The following is a 16,596-nucleotide window of genomic DNA, read 5'->3' as shown; positions in this document are numbered from 1 at the left end:
AGTGAGAGGCAGCATGGCTTTGTGAAGGGGAGGTCGTGTCTCACTAACTTGATAGAGTTTTTTGAAGAGTTCACAAAGATGATTGATGCAGGTAGGGCAGTGGATGTTGTCTATATGGACTTCAGTAAGGCCTTTGACAAGGTCCCTCATGGTAGACTGGTACAAAAGGTGAAGTCACACAGGATTGGGGTGAGCTGGCAAGGTAGATACAGAACTGGCTGGGTCATAGAAGGCAGAGTAGCAGCAATGGAAGGGTGCTTTTCTAATTGGAGGGCTGTGACTCGTGGTGTTCCACAGGGATCAGTGCTGGGACCTTTGCTGTTCGTAGTATATATAAATGAGTTGGAGGAATACGTAACTGGTCTGATTAGTAAATTTGCAGACGACACAAAGGTTGGTGGAATTGCTGATAGTGATGAGGACTGTCAGAGGATACAGCAGGATTTAGATCGTTTGAAGACTTGGGCGGAGAGATGGCAGATGCAGTTTAATCCGGACAAATGTGAGGTAATGCATTTTGGAAGGTCTAATGCAGGTAGGGAATATACAATGAATGGTAGAACCCTCAAGAGTATTGAAAGTCAGAGGGATCTAGGTGTACAGGTCCACAGGTCATGGAAAGGGGCAACACAGGTGGAGAAGGTAGTCAAGAAGGCATAGGGCATGCTTGCCTTCATTGGCCAGGGCATTGAGTATAAAAATTGGCACGTCATGTTGCAGCTGTATAGAACCTTAGTTAGGCCACACTTGCAGTATAGTGTTCAATTCTGTTCAGCACACTACCAGAAGGATGTGGAGGCTTTAGAGAGGGTGCAGAAGAGATTTACCAGGATGTTGCCCGGTATGGAGGGCATTAGCTATGAGGAGCAGTTGAATAAACTCAGTTTGTTCTCACTGGAACAACGGAGGTTGAGGGGCGACCTGATAGAGGTCTACAAAATTATGAGGGGCACAGACAGAGTGGATAGTCAGAAGCTTTTCCCCAGGGTAGAGGGGTCAATTACTAGGGGGCATAGGTTTACGGTACGAGGCGCAAGGTTTAGAGGAGATGTACAAGGCAAGTTTTTTTTTCCCCGTAGAGGGTAATGGGTGCCTGGAACTCGCTGACGGAGGTGGTGGTGGAAGCAGGAACGATAGTGACATTTAAGGAGCATCTTGACAAATACATGAATAGAATGGGAATAGAGGGATACGGACCCAGGAAGTGTAGAAGATTGTAGTTTAATCGGGCAGCATGGTCGGCAGGGGCTTGAAGGGCCAAAGGGCCCATTCCTGTGCTGTACTTTTCTTTGTTCTTTTTTGTGTGAGGGGAGGTGCAGAGGGGGTTGGCAGTAGGGTTAGATTTACCCTCACTATTAGAGAAAGGCTATTATTTAACTATTTTTGACTGAACCTTTTTCTTCTTCAGGTCCAGGTAGACCCTGTATTATCCTGTTGAGGGCTAGCGCTGGGGAGTCATTGGTGTCAGTTCTGCAACCTTTCTTATTGGCTGTGTTGGGCTAGGCCAGGCTCAGACGCATGGTCAGTATCCTTGGATAGGGTTACCTCACTTGGGGGTGTCGTGAGGGAGTCCGATGTGGGTAGGGCCACATCCATAGAGGTGAAGATTCACTCGCCCCTTCCTCTCCCCGCCCCTCCCCCCTCCCCGCCCCATCTCCTTTTGTGCTTATTTTGTTTGGTGATCATTTATATGTTTAAAAAGGAGGCCTGACAATTATTTGGCAATTCACAGAAAAGCAAAATCAGAAAACATTCGCTGTTAACAAAACACATACAATTCTAACAGAAATAATTAGATTTTCAGAAAGCTTTGCTATTCAGTTCAATTTTTGAACTGGGTGGAACGTATTGACTGAGCTACTCAATTACTTAAAATTTGCAACATTTCATGCTAGCAGAGAGAGATTTGCTACTGAAGAATGCTCCACTTTGATTGTCATTACACAAGCAACTACAACATATTCTGGTGTATGTTTTTGGCTGGATCTAAATAAAGAATTTTACAAGTATTGATAATTACAGCAATTCTGGAAATGAATCATTTTTTGGCCATTTGCCATTGACAATTATTAATAGAATGCTGTTCAGTAAACATGTTATTCACATCAGGCCACTAAAGTGACTTCAAACTATTTTAATTTTCAAAAACTGAATGCAATTATCAACATTTCTGAATTCAAAATTTAGACAATTCAAAAAGGCTACAGCTGTTTAAGTTTATTCTACAGCCATTTTGCTTTCACGGCCAAGTCTTTGCTGCATCCCGCGTACTCGACTATTTGTCAAAAGGATTGAACTGAACAATCTGGACACATGATGGTGAGGCCCCCAGAAGGCAGTCAGGTAGGACAATCCACTTAGAACTGTTAGTTAAACATATTTTGAAACAATTCTGCTTTGTCTCCTGCACACGTGTATTGGGTTCCACCTTAGGTCAGGATGATAATGAGTAGCTGCAGCAGGTCAGTTAGCCCACCGAGCCTGCTGTGCGATTGAATAGGATCGTGGCTGTTCGGATTATGGGCTTAATTCCACTTTCCTTAATTCCATAACCCTGTTCTCTTGTCAATCACAAATCTGTGATTAATCCTTAAATATGTTCAATTGGGCAGCACGGTGGCCTAGTGGTTAGCACAACCGCCTCACGGCGCTGAGGTCCCAGGTTCGATCCCGGCTCTGGGTCACTGTCCGTGTGGAGTTTGCACATTCTCCCCGTGTCTGCGTGGGTTTCGCCCCCACAACCCAAAAAATGTGCAGAGTAGGTGGATTGGCCACGCTAAATTGCCCCTTAATAGAAAAAATTATTGGGTAATCTAAATTTAATTTTTTAAAAAAATAAATAAATAAATATGTTCAATGACCCAGCATGCACCGCTCTCTGGGAAGAGTAATGAGCCTCAGAGGAAATTCTTCTTCATCTGTCTTAAATGGGAGTCGCCTCATTTTTAAACTTTGTCCTTCCAGTTCTAAATTCGCCCATGAGGAAACTTCTTGACAGCTACACTGTCAATCCCCCTCGTGCACATTTCAGGATTTATTTCCTCCTATGCCCTTTATGGGCTGCACAGTGACACAGTGGTTAACACTGCTGCCTCACAGCTCTAGGGACCCGGGCTCACTTCCGGTCTTGGGTGACTGTCTACGTGGAGTTTGCATGTTCTCCCGGTGTGTGCGTGGGTTTCCTCCAGGTGCTCTGGTTTCCTCCCACAGCCCAAATATGTGCAAGTTAGGGGAAGTGGCCATGCTAAATTGCCCCTTAGTGTCCAAAGGTGGGTTATAGAGATTAGACGGGAGAGTGGGCCTGGGTAGGGTGCTCTTTCAGAGGATCGGTGCGGACTCGATGGGCTGAGTGGCCTCCTTCTGCACTGTATGGATTCTATGAAATGCATTTCCCTCATCTACACATCTGATCCTCATCGAAAAACTCAATCAAGTTGGTCAGACATGACCATCCTCAACAAAACTATGCTGACTGTTCTTGCCTTTCCAAATGCAGATTAATTCTGTCCCTCAGAATTATTTCCAATAGTTTCCCCACCACTGAGGTTAGACTGACTGGCCTGGAGTTTCCTGGTTTATCCCTTCCTTCTTGAATAAAGGTACCACATTGGCCATCTTTAAATCCTCCAGCACCTCTCCTGTGGCCAGAGAGGAATGGAAAATTATTGCCAGCGCCACTGCTTGTTCCTCCCTTAGGTCACTCAACAGCCTGGGATATATTTAATCTGGCCCTGGAGGTTTCTCCACTTTCAAGCCTGCACGGCCACTCAGAACCTCCTCTCTGTCTATGTTAATGTCTTTAGTTTTATTACAGCCCTACTCCAATTTCTATACCCACATTGTCCCTTTCACAAGTGAACACAGACAAAATATTCATTTAGAACCCTACCTACATCCTCCGGCTCCACACACTAATGATCACTGTTGTTCTTAATGAGCCCTACTCTTTCCCCAGTTATCCTATTACCCTTAATGTACTTGATAAACAACTTACGATGTTTCTTTGTTTACTTGCCAGTATCCTTTCACGTCCCCTTTTTGCTCTCCTAATTTCCCTTTTAAGATCCCCCTTGCACATTCTATATGCCTCTAGGGCTTCTGTTTTCAACCCTCAATATCTGCCATAAGTCTCCCTTTTTCTCCTGATTTAATATCTCGCGATATCCAGACTCCACTGAATTTGTTGGTCCAACCCTTTTTCTTGACTGTTGGCCACTATTTCAAAGGGAATGGAGGATAAAAATAGTCTTGCTATAACTATACAAAGCACACCTGGAATACTGTGGACAGTTTTGGTCCCCGTATCTCAGGAAAAATATACTGGCATTGGAGGCAGTGCTGAGAAGGTTCATTAGGATGATCCCAGGTATGAAGGGATTTTCTTATGAGGAGATGTTGAGTAGGTTGGGCCTGTACTCATTGGGAGTTTAGAAGAATGAGAGGCAACCTTATTGAGACATATCGGATTCTCAGGGGACTTGAAGGAGTAGATGCTGAGAGGTTAGAACATAGAACGATACAGCGCAGTACAGGCCCTTCGGCCCTCAATGTTGCACCGACATGGAAAAAACTAAAGGCCATCTAACCTACACTCTGCCCTTGTCATCCATATGCTTATCCAATAAACTTTTAAATGACCTCAATGTTGGCGAGTTCACTACTGTTGCAGGTAGGGCATTCCACAGCCTCACCACTCTTTGCGTAAAAAACCCACCTCTGACCTCTGTCCTATATCTATTACCCCTCAATTTAAGGCTATGTCCCCTCGTGCTAGCCACCTCCATCCGCGGGAGAAGGCTCTCGCTGTCCACCCTATCTAACCCTCTGATCATTTTGTATGCCTCTATTAAGTCACCTCTTAACCTTCTTCTCTCTAACGAAAACAACCTCAAGTCCATCAGCCTTTCCTCATAAGATTTTCCCTCCATACCAGGCAACATCCTGGTAAATCTCCTCTGCACCCGTTCCAAAGCTTCCACGTCCTTCCTATAATGAGGCGACCAGAACTGTACGCAATACTCTAAATGCGGCCGTACTAGAGTTTTGTACACCTGCAACATGACCTCATGGCTCCGGAACTCAATCCCTCTACCAATAAAGGCCATCACACCATAGGCCTTCTTCACAACCCTATCAACCTGGGTGGCAACTTTCAGGGATCTATGTACATGGAAGTTTCCCCTTGATGGACAGTACGGTAGCACCAGTAGTTAGACCAATTGCTTCACACCTCCAGGGTCCCAAGTTCAATTCCGGCTTGGGTCGCTGTCTGTGTGGTGTCTGCACGTCTTCCTGTGTCGGTGTGGGTTTAAAACTTCCTTTTAACGCATTCAAATGGTCATTGGATAGGCATATGGACAATAAGGGAATAGTGTAGAGGGACTTTAGAAGGGTTTCACAGGACGGCGCAACATCGTGGGCCGAAGGGCCTGTACTGCGCTGTAATGTTTTATGTTCTATGTTCCTTGTGGGGGAGTCTTGGACTAGACGACATTATCTCAGAATAAGCGGTTGCCCATTCAAGGCAGAGATAAGAAGGGGATTTCTTCTGAGGATAACGATTCTGTGGAATTGTTTACTGCAGAAGGATGTAGAGGTTGGGTCATTAAGTATGTTCAAAACTGAGATGAAGACATTTTTAATCAGCAAGGGACTCAAGGGGTATAGGGATACGGTGGGAAAATGCAGTTGAGGGTGACCACATGATCTCCCTGAACAGTGGAGCTGACTCATAGAATTTGCAGCACAGGAGATATCCATCAATTCTGCACCGGCCCTTGGAAAGAGCACCTAACCCAAGCTCACACCTCCACTCCATCCCCACAACCAAAACATTTTGGACACCAAGGACAATTTAGCATGGCCAATCCACCTAACCTGGACATCTTTAGACTGGGAGGAGACCAGAGCACTCTGAGGAAACTATTGGCAGACACATGGAGAACGTGCAGACACTGGGATCCTGGAGCTGTGATGCAACAGTGCTAACTACTGTCCCGCCTCGATAGGCGAAATGGTCTACTTCTGCTCCTATGTCTTAGGGTGTGTGGGTGGTGGGGGCAGAGTATAATAGCGTGCCAGACAGCTTCCATGGAGAGAAATAAAGTTGACAGGTTTATGAACAAAAGCAGCAGCATCACTTCCTCGATTAAAAATGACAAAAAGATAAGACTTGAGTATGTGTTGAAGAGAACTTTTTAATTATAATAAATTTATGCATAAAAGTAGAAAAGCCTTTTAATTGTTTTATATTTGTACCTATTGAGCAAAAACAAACTTTTTGTGATTTAACTATTCAGCATGATAAGACTGTTTCTTAGGGATTCCATCAGTACTCTTGGCAAAGGCAAAAGGATTCTGTGGCTGGAACAGTTTGGGAAATCCTGCTTTATATCATAACCTCTGTTCCCTCTTGTTCCAAGTTTTGTTTTACTGGATCGCTTTTTATCTTGTTTCTTTCTTTATCCCTGCGTTTAGACAGTTTTTGTGCAGAGATACACACCTCATTTGAACACAACCTGTTTCGTTTCTATATTCATTGCCATTCTCTTTGACTGTTGCACCACAAAATCATTTGTTATTTAATCTTACCCATCCTATCACAGGCCTACTACTTTGTTATTCCTGCTCCCTCCCACTGACTTAAAAATAATCTTAAATTTCCATCTTTATTCAGTTCCGATGAAAGGTCATTGATCTAAAATGTCAATTTTGTTTCTCTCCAGGAGGCCTGTCTGACACACGAGTCTTTCTGGATTTTGTTGTTTTAATTTATCAGCTTGTCCAGGTCCTCCTGAAGTCTGTTGCTGTCTTCCTCGATGTGTATGCATCCAGGTTTTTCAACATATGCTAACTTTAAAATGTTGCTCTTTATACCAAGTCCAAGACATTTTATTTTATAAATTGAGTGCCCAATTCTTTTTTATCTCCAATTAAGGGGCAATTTAGCATGGCCAATCCACCTACCCTGCACATCTTTGGGATGTGGGGGTGAGACCCCCGCAGACACAGGGAGAAGGTGCAAACTCCACACGGCTAGTGACCAGAGGCTGGAATCGAACACGGGTCCTCTTCGCCATGATGTAGCAGTAAACATTGCACCATCTTGCCACCACCCAAGTCACTAATATATAATAAAACGTTTAGTGATTCTAATACCAACCTCTGGGGACGGCTATATACTCTGCCCCATCCCTCCTCACCTCACTTCCCTCCCCACCATCCACCCCTCATCAGTATGAAAAATTGTTCACCGCTTCTGATTTTTATCTCACCCAATTTTATATCTACACTGCCAGTATCCCTTTAATCCATGTATTCAAAATGCATTACAATTAAAGTAACTATGATCTTTCAACCTACAATTTAAATGCAGTGAGTTTTCAGAAGCAATTGCGCGATGCTGGCAATGAAAAACTGTGCAAGAGCTGAAGGAAATGAGGAAGGAAGTAAGAATGCAATGAAGCCACAGAAGTGTTATTGCACTCTGCAGCATCTATCAACATAAAACAGCAGTACAACCCTCAAAAAAGTACTTTTTTAAAATGCTGATAACACAGCTGACGCCCACAGATTATTTTTGCATAATTGTATGCTTAAAAATTATAAGTCCAAGCAGCCTTAACTATTTCTTTCATTGAAAGCATAAAAAATTCCCTACAGTGCATTCTGCTGCCTTTGCCCCAGTTTCAGTTGGTAACCAAATTTAAATTTACCAAAGAATGCTTACAGTATTTTTTCAACAGGAAGCAGCTAGCAAGTCAAAGAAAAACATTTTTTTCAGCGACATATTTAAGACAATAACGGAATTAATAATAAATTCAGTAAAATCCTTATACGAACACCAACCCAGCTCAGAAACAAATTCAGTCTTAGAAATATCGCTAGCCAAATCGTGAAATATCTCAATTGTTGGGACATGGTGCAGAAGTAACAGAGTTGTTGCCATGGTGACTTCAACTTCCCTAATATTGCCTGGAACCTCCATAGTGCAAATGGTTTGGATGGAGCAGATTTTGTCAGGTGTACACAGGAAGGATTCCTGACTCAATATGTAGATAGGCCGACTGGGGGGGGGGGGGGGGCGGCAGGCCACATTGGATTGGTGCGCGGCAACAATCCAGGCCAGGTGTCAGATGTCTCAGTGGGACAGCATTTCGGTGACAGTGACCACAACTTCTTGACCTTTACCATAGTCATGGAAAGGGATAGGAACAGATAGTATGGGAAGGTATTTAATTGGGGGAGGGGAAATTATACTGCTATTAGACAGGAGCTGAGGAGCATAAATTAGGAACAGATGTTCTCCGAGAAATGGACAATAGTAATGTGGGGGTTGTTTAAGGAGCGCTTTCTGCGAGTGCTGGATAGTTTTGTCCCACTGAGACAAAGGAAGGAATGGTAAGGTGAAGGAGCCTTGGATGAGAAGAGAAGTGGAGCTCCTACTCAAGAGGAAAAAGGAAGCTTACTTAAGGTTGAGGAAGGATCAGGCACAGCTCTAGAGGGTTACAAGGTAGCTAGGAAGGAACTCAAAAATGGACTTAGGAGAGCTAGAAGGGGGCATGAAAAAGTCCTAGCAGAAAGAATTAGGGGAAACCCCAAGGCGTTCTACACTTGCATGAGAAATAAGAGAATGATCAGAGTGAGTAGGGCCGATCAGGGATAGTGGTGGGAACTTGTGGCTAGAGCCTGAGGAGGTAGGGAAGGCCCTAAATGAATATTTTGCTTCAGTATTGACTAGAGAGGGACCTTGTTGCTTGTGAACCAGCATGAACCAGGTTAATAGGCTCGAACAGGTTGATATTAAAGGAGGCTGGAAATTTTGAAAAGCATCAGAATAGATAAGTCCCCGGGGCCAGATGGGATATACCCACGGTTAATACAGGAAAGCGAGGAAGGAAATTGCTGTGCCGATGATATTTGCAACCTCACTCTCCACTGGAGTAGTACCGGATGATTGGAGGGAGGCAAATGTTGTTCCCCTGTTCAAGAAAGGGAATAGGGAAATCCTTGGGAATTACAGACCAGTCAGTCTCACGTCTGTGGTGAGCAAAATACTGGAAAGGATCCTGAGAGATAGGATTTATGATTATTTAGAAAAACACAGTTTGATTAAAGATAGGTCTTGCCTCACAAGCCTCATTGAATTCTTTGAGGATGTGACACGATACATTGATGAAGGTTGGGCAGTGGATGTTGTGTCTATTGATTTCAGTAAGGCATTTGATGAGGTTCCCCATGGCTGGCTAATTCAGAAAGTTAGGGGCATGGGATACAGGAAAATTTGGCTGTCTGGATACAGAATTGGCTGCCTGAAAGCAGAATTGGCTGGCCGAAAAAAGACAGCAAGTGGTAGTGGATGGAAAGTATTCCGCCTGGAGGTCTGTGACCAGTGGTGTCCTGCAGGGATCTGTTCTGGGACTCTGTTCTTTGTGGTTTTTATAAATGACTTGGATGAGGAAGTGGAAGAGTGGGTTAGTAAGTTTGCCAATGACGCGAAGGTTGGTGGAGTTGGAGATGGTGTCGAGGGCTGTTGCGGGTTACAACAGGACATTGACACGATGCAGAGCTGGGCTGAGACGTGGCAGATGGTGTTCACCCTACACGAATGTGAAATTACTCATTGTGGAAGGTCGAATTTGAATGCCGAATACAGGATTAAAGGCGGATTCTTGGAAGTGTGGAGGAACAGAGGGATCTTTGGGTCCACGTACATGGATCCCTCAAAGTTGCCACCCAGGTTAATACGGGTGTTAAGAAGGCATATAGTGTGTTGGCTTTTATTAACAGGGGGATTGAGTTTAAGAGCCACAAGGTTTTGCTGCAGCTTTATAAAACCCTGGTTAGACCACACTTGGAATATTGTGTCCAGTTCTGGTTGCCACATTTTAGGAAGGATGTGGAAGCTTTGGAGAGGGTCCAGAGGAGATTTACCAGGATGCTGCCTGGACTGGAGGGCATGTCTTATTAAGAAAGGCTGAGGGAGCTAGGGCTTTTCTCACTGGAGCGAAGAAGGAAGAGAGGTGACTTGTTGGAGCTGTATACGGTGATGAGAGGCTTGGATAGAGTGGATAGCCAGAGACTTTTCCCCAGGGCGGAAATGGCTGTCATAAGCGGACATAATTTTAAGGTGATTGGTGGACGGTATAGGGGAGATGTCAGAGGTAGGTTCTTTCCACAGAGAGTGGTGGGTGCATGGAACGCACTGCCAGCAGAGGTTGCGGAGTCAGACATTTAAGCGACTCTTGGACAGGCACATAGACAGCAGTAAATTGAAGGAGTGGGTTAGATCGATCCTAGATTAGGATAAATGGTCAGCACAATATAGTGGGCCGAAGGGCCTGTATTGTGATGTTCTGTTCTATGTTCTAATTGAAAACTAAAGGCCTCTAAACATCTTTTGAAAATTTTAAAATTGAACTTGCAGATAATAATGGTTTGAAGCTTTTCAAAGAAAAGCATTCAAATTTCTATGAACTATAGATTAGAAAGTACAAATCCATGCTAAACTACCTTTGCATGACTGACACACACACACACACACACACACACACACGATGTGCAGGTTAGGTGGATCGGCCATGATCAATTGCTCCATAGGTGTTCAACAGTTAGGTGGGGTTGGGCCCAGGTAGAGTGCTCTTTCGGAGGGTCAATGCAGACTCGATGGGTTGAATGGCCTCCATCTGCACTGTGTGGATTCTAAGAACAAACAACAGTGTAGATTAGCTGGGCCAAATGACCTGCTTCTGTCGTGCAAATTTAATGGAGTCTCTGATCATTTGTTTTGCTTTGGCTGTAGAAATATTCCAAATAGATCATGCAACACAAGGGAATTGTTTTGTTAAAATAGATACCAGATCAGGCGGCATGTGGCGCAGTGGTTAGCACTGTGACTGCGACACTGAGGACCTTGGTTCGAATCCCAGCCCTGGGTCACTGTGCATGTGGAGTTGGCACATTCTCCCCATGTCCGAGTGGGTTTCACCCCCACAACCCAAAGATGTGGTTAGGTGGATTGGCCACGCTAAATTGCCCCTTAATTGGAAAAAGAAAAATAATTGGCTACTCTAAATTAAAAAAGAAATAGATACCAGAGAAGAAGAAACAGGCGAGAGTACTCTTAGAAAGACCGTCATAAAGCAGACAGCTGAGAGCAGCAGCAATGCAGAACAATCTTGGTAGCAGACAGACGTCACCACCAACAAACCGCCCAGGAACATAAACAATACAAAGAAACAGCCACTGCAAAAATTAATTTTCTTATCAAGATCACTGTGTGCTATGAAACGCAAACACTTCGGCTGGCTGCACTTTTGGTGGATTACACATAGCAACACATACAAAGCATCACTTATCTTACAGATCTGGGTAAGAAATCTATAATCACAATTAATGTTTACAACTAAAAAGATGCTCTAGGGCAAAATCCACAGGAAGGGCCAACTTAATTGAAACAGGAAATCCACATTCTGATAGGAACAGGGCATGCTTAATGATTCCATTTCAGGACCCTCTCCTGAAGGAAGCATTGGAGTCAGTACAGTGAAGGTTCACTAGGCTAGTTCCTGGAATGAGGGGGTCCTAGGATGAGGGGCTGAATATATTGGGACTGTATTCCATAGAGTTTAGAAAAATTACCTCACTGAAAGTTAGTGAAGGGGCTTGACAGGGTATGAGCTATGACATTGTTCCCCACACCGAGGGAATCTAGAACACTAGGGCACCAGTTTATAATTTTTCATTTTTACAGGATGTGGGCTTTGCCGGCTAGGTCAGATTCATTGCCCGTTCCTAATTGCCCTCAAGAAGGTGGTGGTGAACTGCTTTCTTGAACCACTGCAGTCCATCTGGTATAGGTACACCCACTGTGCTGTTGAGGATGGAGCTCCAGGATTTCGACCCAGCGACAGTGAAGTAACAGTTATATTTCTAAGTCAGGAGGGGAACAGGTTGGCTGTGGTGTTCCCAATCCCAAGTATCTCCTGCCCTTGTTCTTCTAGATGGCAGTGGTCATGGGTTTGGAAGGTTCTGCCTAATGAGCCTTGGTGAGTTCCTGCAGTGTATCTTGTAGATGGTGCACATGGCTGCTACTGTACATCGGTGGTGGAGGGAATGGATGTTTGTGGAAGGGGTGGCAATCAAGCGGCTGCTTTGTCCTGGATAGTGTCCCGCTTCTAGTGTTGTTGGAGTTGCATTCATAATAATCTTTATTATTGTCACAAGTAGGCTTACATTAACACTGCAATGAAGTTACTGTGAAAAGCCCCTAGTCACCCCTTTCCGGCGTCTGTTCGGCTACACTGAGGGAGAATTTAGAGTGTCCAATTCACCTAACAGCCCGTCTTTCTGGATTTGGGAGGAAACCGGAGATCCAGGAGGAGACCCAAGCAGTCATGGGGAGAACGTGCAGACTCCGCACAGACAGTGACCCAAGCCAGGAATCGAACCCGGGTCCCTGGGGCTATGAAGCAAAATTGCTAACCACTGTGCTACCGTGCCAACACTGGTCAGGGGCCTGAGCATCTCCTTGCAAGTGCTGACTACGGTGGCTTTTAAGGCGGACCAGGAGCTGTGGGTGTATTTATTCCTCCAGAGGGTGTTGGAAATTTGGAATTAACCATTGGAATAGGTAGTTGTGGCAGAAACCCTCATTGCATTTTTTTTTTTAAACACCTGTATATGCGCTTAAGCTGCCATAACCTACAGAGCTGCCATAACCTACAGAGCTGCCATAACCTAGCTACAAACTAAGTGCTGGAAGGTGGAATTAAGTTGGATAGGTCTTTTTTAGCCAACATCGACACGGTGGGTTGAAGGCTTACTTCAATGCAGAAATTCTCTTTCTGTTTCCTACTTGCTTGGATATGGCTCCACAAACATCTTCAAATACCTCAAACCAGAAGTGCATTAAAAATGAGGGGTCTGACAAACTACTTCCCCGACAAAGTATCATAGCCAAATCTAATTTCATCACCTCAAAATTCACACATACACAGTTCCAACAAAGGATACCAGATCCGGTCGGAGAGAGAAACCTTGACCAACTTCCCCCTTCTTCACCCAGCATTACTGACATTAACTAGAACATTCTTTACTGTTCCTCAATTTTGAACACAGGCCAGAAATCAAACCATGCTCAGTTATTCACCGATTAAGTTCACTGTGGGTACTTATCACAAAATAAACATTTACAGCCTGCATGTTAAAACAAAAGTTTCAGCTGTGAGGAGGAAAGGATTATGCCAATTCAACACTTCTTAGGCAAACTTATCAAGGCTATATTCAAACCTGTAACAGATAAAGTTTTATATGCTTTCAAGGTACAGTAAAAGGATTCACTGTTTGCCCATGATTCAGAGAATATCAGCCCTCTAGAGAAATATTGCAAATTTTATAATGTTATAATTGAATAGGAATGTGGAAATTTAGAAACAGCCCGCGATAATGGAAATGTCTCACAAATACTCAAACTGTTCATGATGTTGCCCATTTTGAAAGCTGTAAAACATCCAATAGTTCCATCCTCAAGAGTAAAATAGACCCCGTTAGAATAGGCTACATAAATCACTAATTTAATTTATAACAATATTCATCAACAGTGCACACTTCCAAAATTCAATTTGACAAATAAGAGTCTCAAATTTATGACTGCCAGAATCTGTGTAAAGGAACTTCAACGCATAAAGTGTTAATCATATTTTAGTCTCAGATAAGAAACAGCACTGACAAGACTATTTCAAAACTGAACTTCCTTCCTCATGCTCTACATGTAAACTGAAGTCATCCAAAGATTCTTTTCCTGTACTAAAATAAGTGTCTGCACAATTATTGCACAAGAGATGAAATGCAGGATTAAAAACATCCAAAAACACAACGTGTTTCTGGATTTACCATCTGGTCATGCAAATACACCAAGCAAAATATGGAGATCTAACACCAGAGCACCAGTTAAAAAACAAATGTTGCACTGCTTTCTGAATATTTACACAGAAAAAGACCAGCACCTAAGAAAATATATGACCAGAAGTGAAAACACCAATTATCACACTGATGCCAATCTATTGTGCTTAACTATATATTAATAACCAACAACTGACATGACGACCCAAGTTTAAAAGGTTACAGCAATCTTTTAAAGCTTTTTTTTAATCTTTCAAAATAAGATTAGTCATGATTGCCATAGAAATTATTAGATAATCAGGTTTGAAAGGGAGGGGGGAGGCAAAGGAGCATGAATTAGGATAAAGGCTGAAAAGAAAAATAAACTGACTAGTTAATTCAGCAGAATCTATCTTTCTCTTACGTTAAATATTGCAAGATTTCCCAACTTAACTGACTGGCTCAACCGTTGTGACGAGAATGCAAGGATCTTACAGCATGATCTGGACAGAATATAGAACATAGAACAGTACAGCACAGAACAGGCCCTTCGGCCCTCAATGTTGTGCCGAGCCATGATCACCCTACTCAAACCCACGTATCCACCCTATACCCGTAACCCAACAACCCCCCCCTTAACCTTACTTTAATTAGGACACTACGGGCAATTTAGCCTGGCCAATCCACCTAACCCGCACATCTTTGGACTGTGGGAGGAAACTGGAGCACCCGGAGGAAACCCACGCACACAGGGGGAGGACGTGCAGACTCCACACAGACAGCGACCCAGCCGGGAATCGAACCTGGGACCCTGGAGCTGTGAAGCATTTATGCTAACCACCATGCTACCCTGCTGCCCCTGCTACCCTGCTGCCCCAGGTTGGGCGAGTGGGCAAATCAATGGCAGATGCAGAATAATTTGGATAAGTGTGAGGTTATTCACTTTGGACACAAAAACAGGAAGGCAGATTACTACCTGAACGAATGTAAATTGGGAGAGGGGAGCGTACAGCGGAACCTGGGTGTCCTTGTGCATCAGTCACTGAAGGTAAGCATGCAGGTGCAGCAGGCAGTAAAGAAGGCTAATGGTATGTTGGTCGTCATTGCGAGAGAGGAGAATAGAAGCAGGGATGTGTTGCTGCAATTATACAGGGCGTTGGTGAGGCCACACTTGGAGCATTGTGTGCAGTTTTGGTCTCCTTCTCTGAGGGAGTGCAGCGGAGGTTTACCAGACTGATTCCAGGGATGGCGGGACTGTCATATGAGGAGAGGTTGACTGGGTTGGGACTGTTCTCGCTGGATTTCCAAAGAATATGGGGAGATCCCATAGAGACTTATAAAATTCAAACAGGACTAGACAGGGCCCGTGTCCAGGACAGCGGTGTCCAAATTTGAGATTTGTTTGGAGTTTTTGATCTTTCACTACATGCAACCCGTCAGCCTTTCACACTGATGGTCAGTGTTTTGGTGCACAGTCAGTGTTTGCTAACAAACATCAGCAGACTGCAGCATCCTTCCACCAGTCTAATTCCCAAGTATGACTTATTGCATTGGACCTGTGCTCAGTGCTGTTCCCAAACTTAAAGCAGCTTTTGCAGTCTTAACATACTGTAGGCTGGAGATTTTGAGGGTAGCAGGAATTGTAGCAATGAAAATAGGGTGTTAATTGCAATTAAACAGAGATAGGTAGGTAGGAATTGAGGAGGCCATAGGAGCAGAATTAGTCTACTCGGCCCATCGAGTCTACTCCGCCATTCAATCATGGCTGATATTTTTCTCATCCCCATTCTCCTGCCTTCTCCCCATAACCCCTGATCCCTTTATTAATCAAGAACCTATCTATTTATTTCTGTCTTAAAGATACTTAGTGATTTGGCCTCCACAGCCTTTTGCAGCAAAAAGTTCCACAGATTCACCACCCTCTGGCTGAAGAAATTCCTCCCCTATTCTAAAGGATTGTCCCTTTAGCCTGAGATTGTGTCCTCTGCTTCTAGTTTTTCCTAAAAGTGGAAACATCTTCTCCACGTCCACTCTATCTGCAGATTTCAATAAGATTCCCCCTCATCCTTCTAAACTCCAACGATTACAGACCCAGGGTCCTCAACCGTTCCTCATATGACAAGCTCCTCATTCCAGGGATCATTCTTGTGAACCTCCTCTGGACCATTTCCAAGGCCAGCACATCCTTCCTTAGATACAGGGCCCAAAACTGAGTGAGTTGGATATTCATGTAGGGGAGGGGGAAGACATAAGAAGCCAACAAAGCATTTTCAAATAAGGTGATTAGAATTCCAGAACTAGTCGAGTGGGAGAAAGGCTTCCAACATTAAGTGGAGGGATGAAGAAAGGCGGTAGCTGGGTAGAAGGATGCAGTGGGGAAGTTTAAAACGGGAGTGGGGTATGAGAGAGGGACAACAGTATCAGCAAGAAATGGAAGGGAGAGATTTGGAGGAAAATACAGCAACCACACAGAGTTACAAGTCTATGTAGAGACTTGCTTTCACACATCAGGGTCATTCTTCAACCATCAGATTTTTGAGAGCTGTCAGGCTTTTTTTTGAGCTGTCAGTTTTTTTTTAAAAGATGTTGGCCAGCTTTAAGATGGCAGATTCCCTCGTGCAAAATAAATAATTTGCATATGGTAAAAAAGGTGTTTGACAGCTAGAGACCTATGTGCAATGACCAAAAAAAGTTAGTTTACCTTCAAGCGGCTAT

The 16,596-nt window shown here is 43.9% G+C and overlaps 1 protein-coding gene across 1 annotated transcript in view; it reads right to left on the bottom strand.

Moving 5' to 3' along the window:
* cbl (Cbl proto-oncogene, E3 ubiquitin protein ligase) overlaps positions 1–16,596 on the bottom strand; it is a 163,429-nt gene that overhangs the window by 145,951 nt on the left and 882 nt on the right. The gene's annotated exons all lie outside the window — the stretch shown is intronic.

This window comes from Scyliorhinus canicula, chromosome 19 (genome assembly GCF_902713615.1).
Source record: "Scyliorhinus canicula chromosome 19, sScyCan1.1, whole genome shotgun sequence".
Classification (NCBI taxonomy): Eukaryota; Metazoa; Chordata; class Chondrichthyes; order Carcharhiniformes; family Scyliorhinidae; genus Scyliorhinus; species Scyliorhinus canicula.
This window is presented reverse-complemented; position numbering and strand designations above follow the sequence as displayed.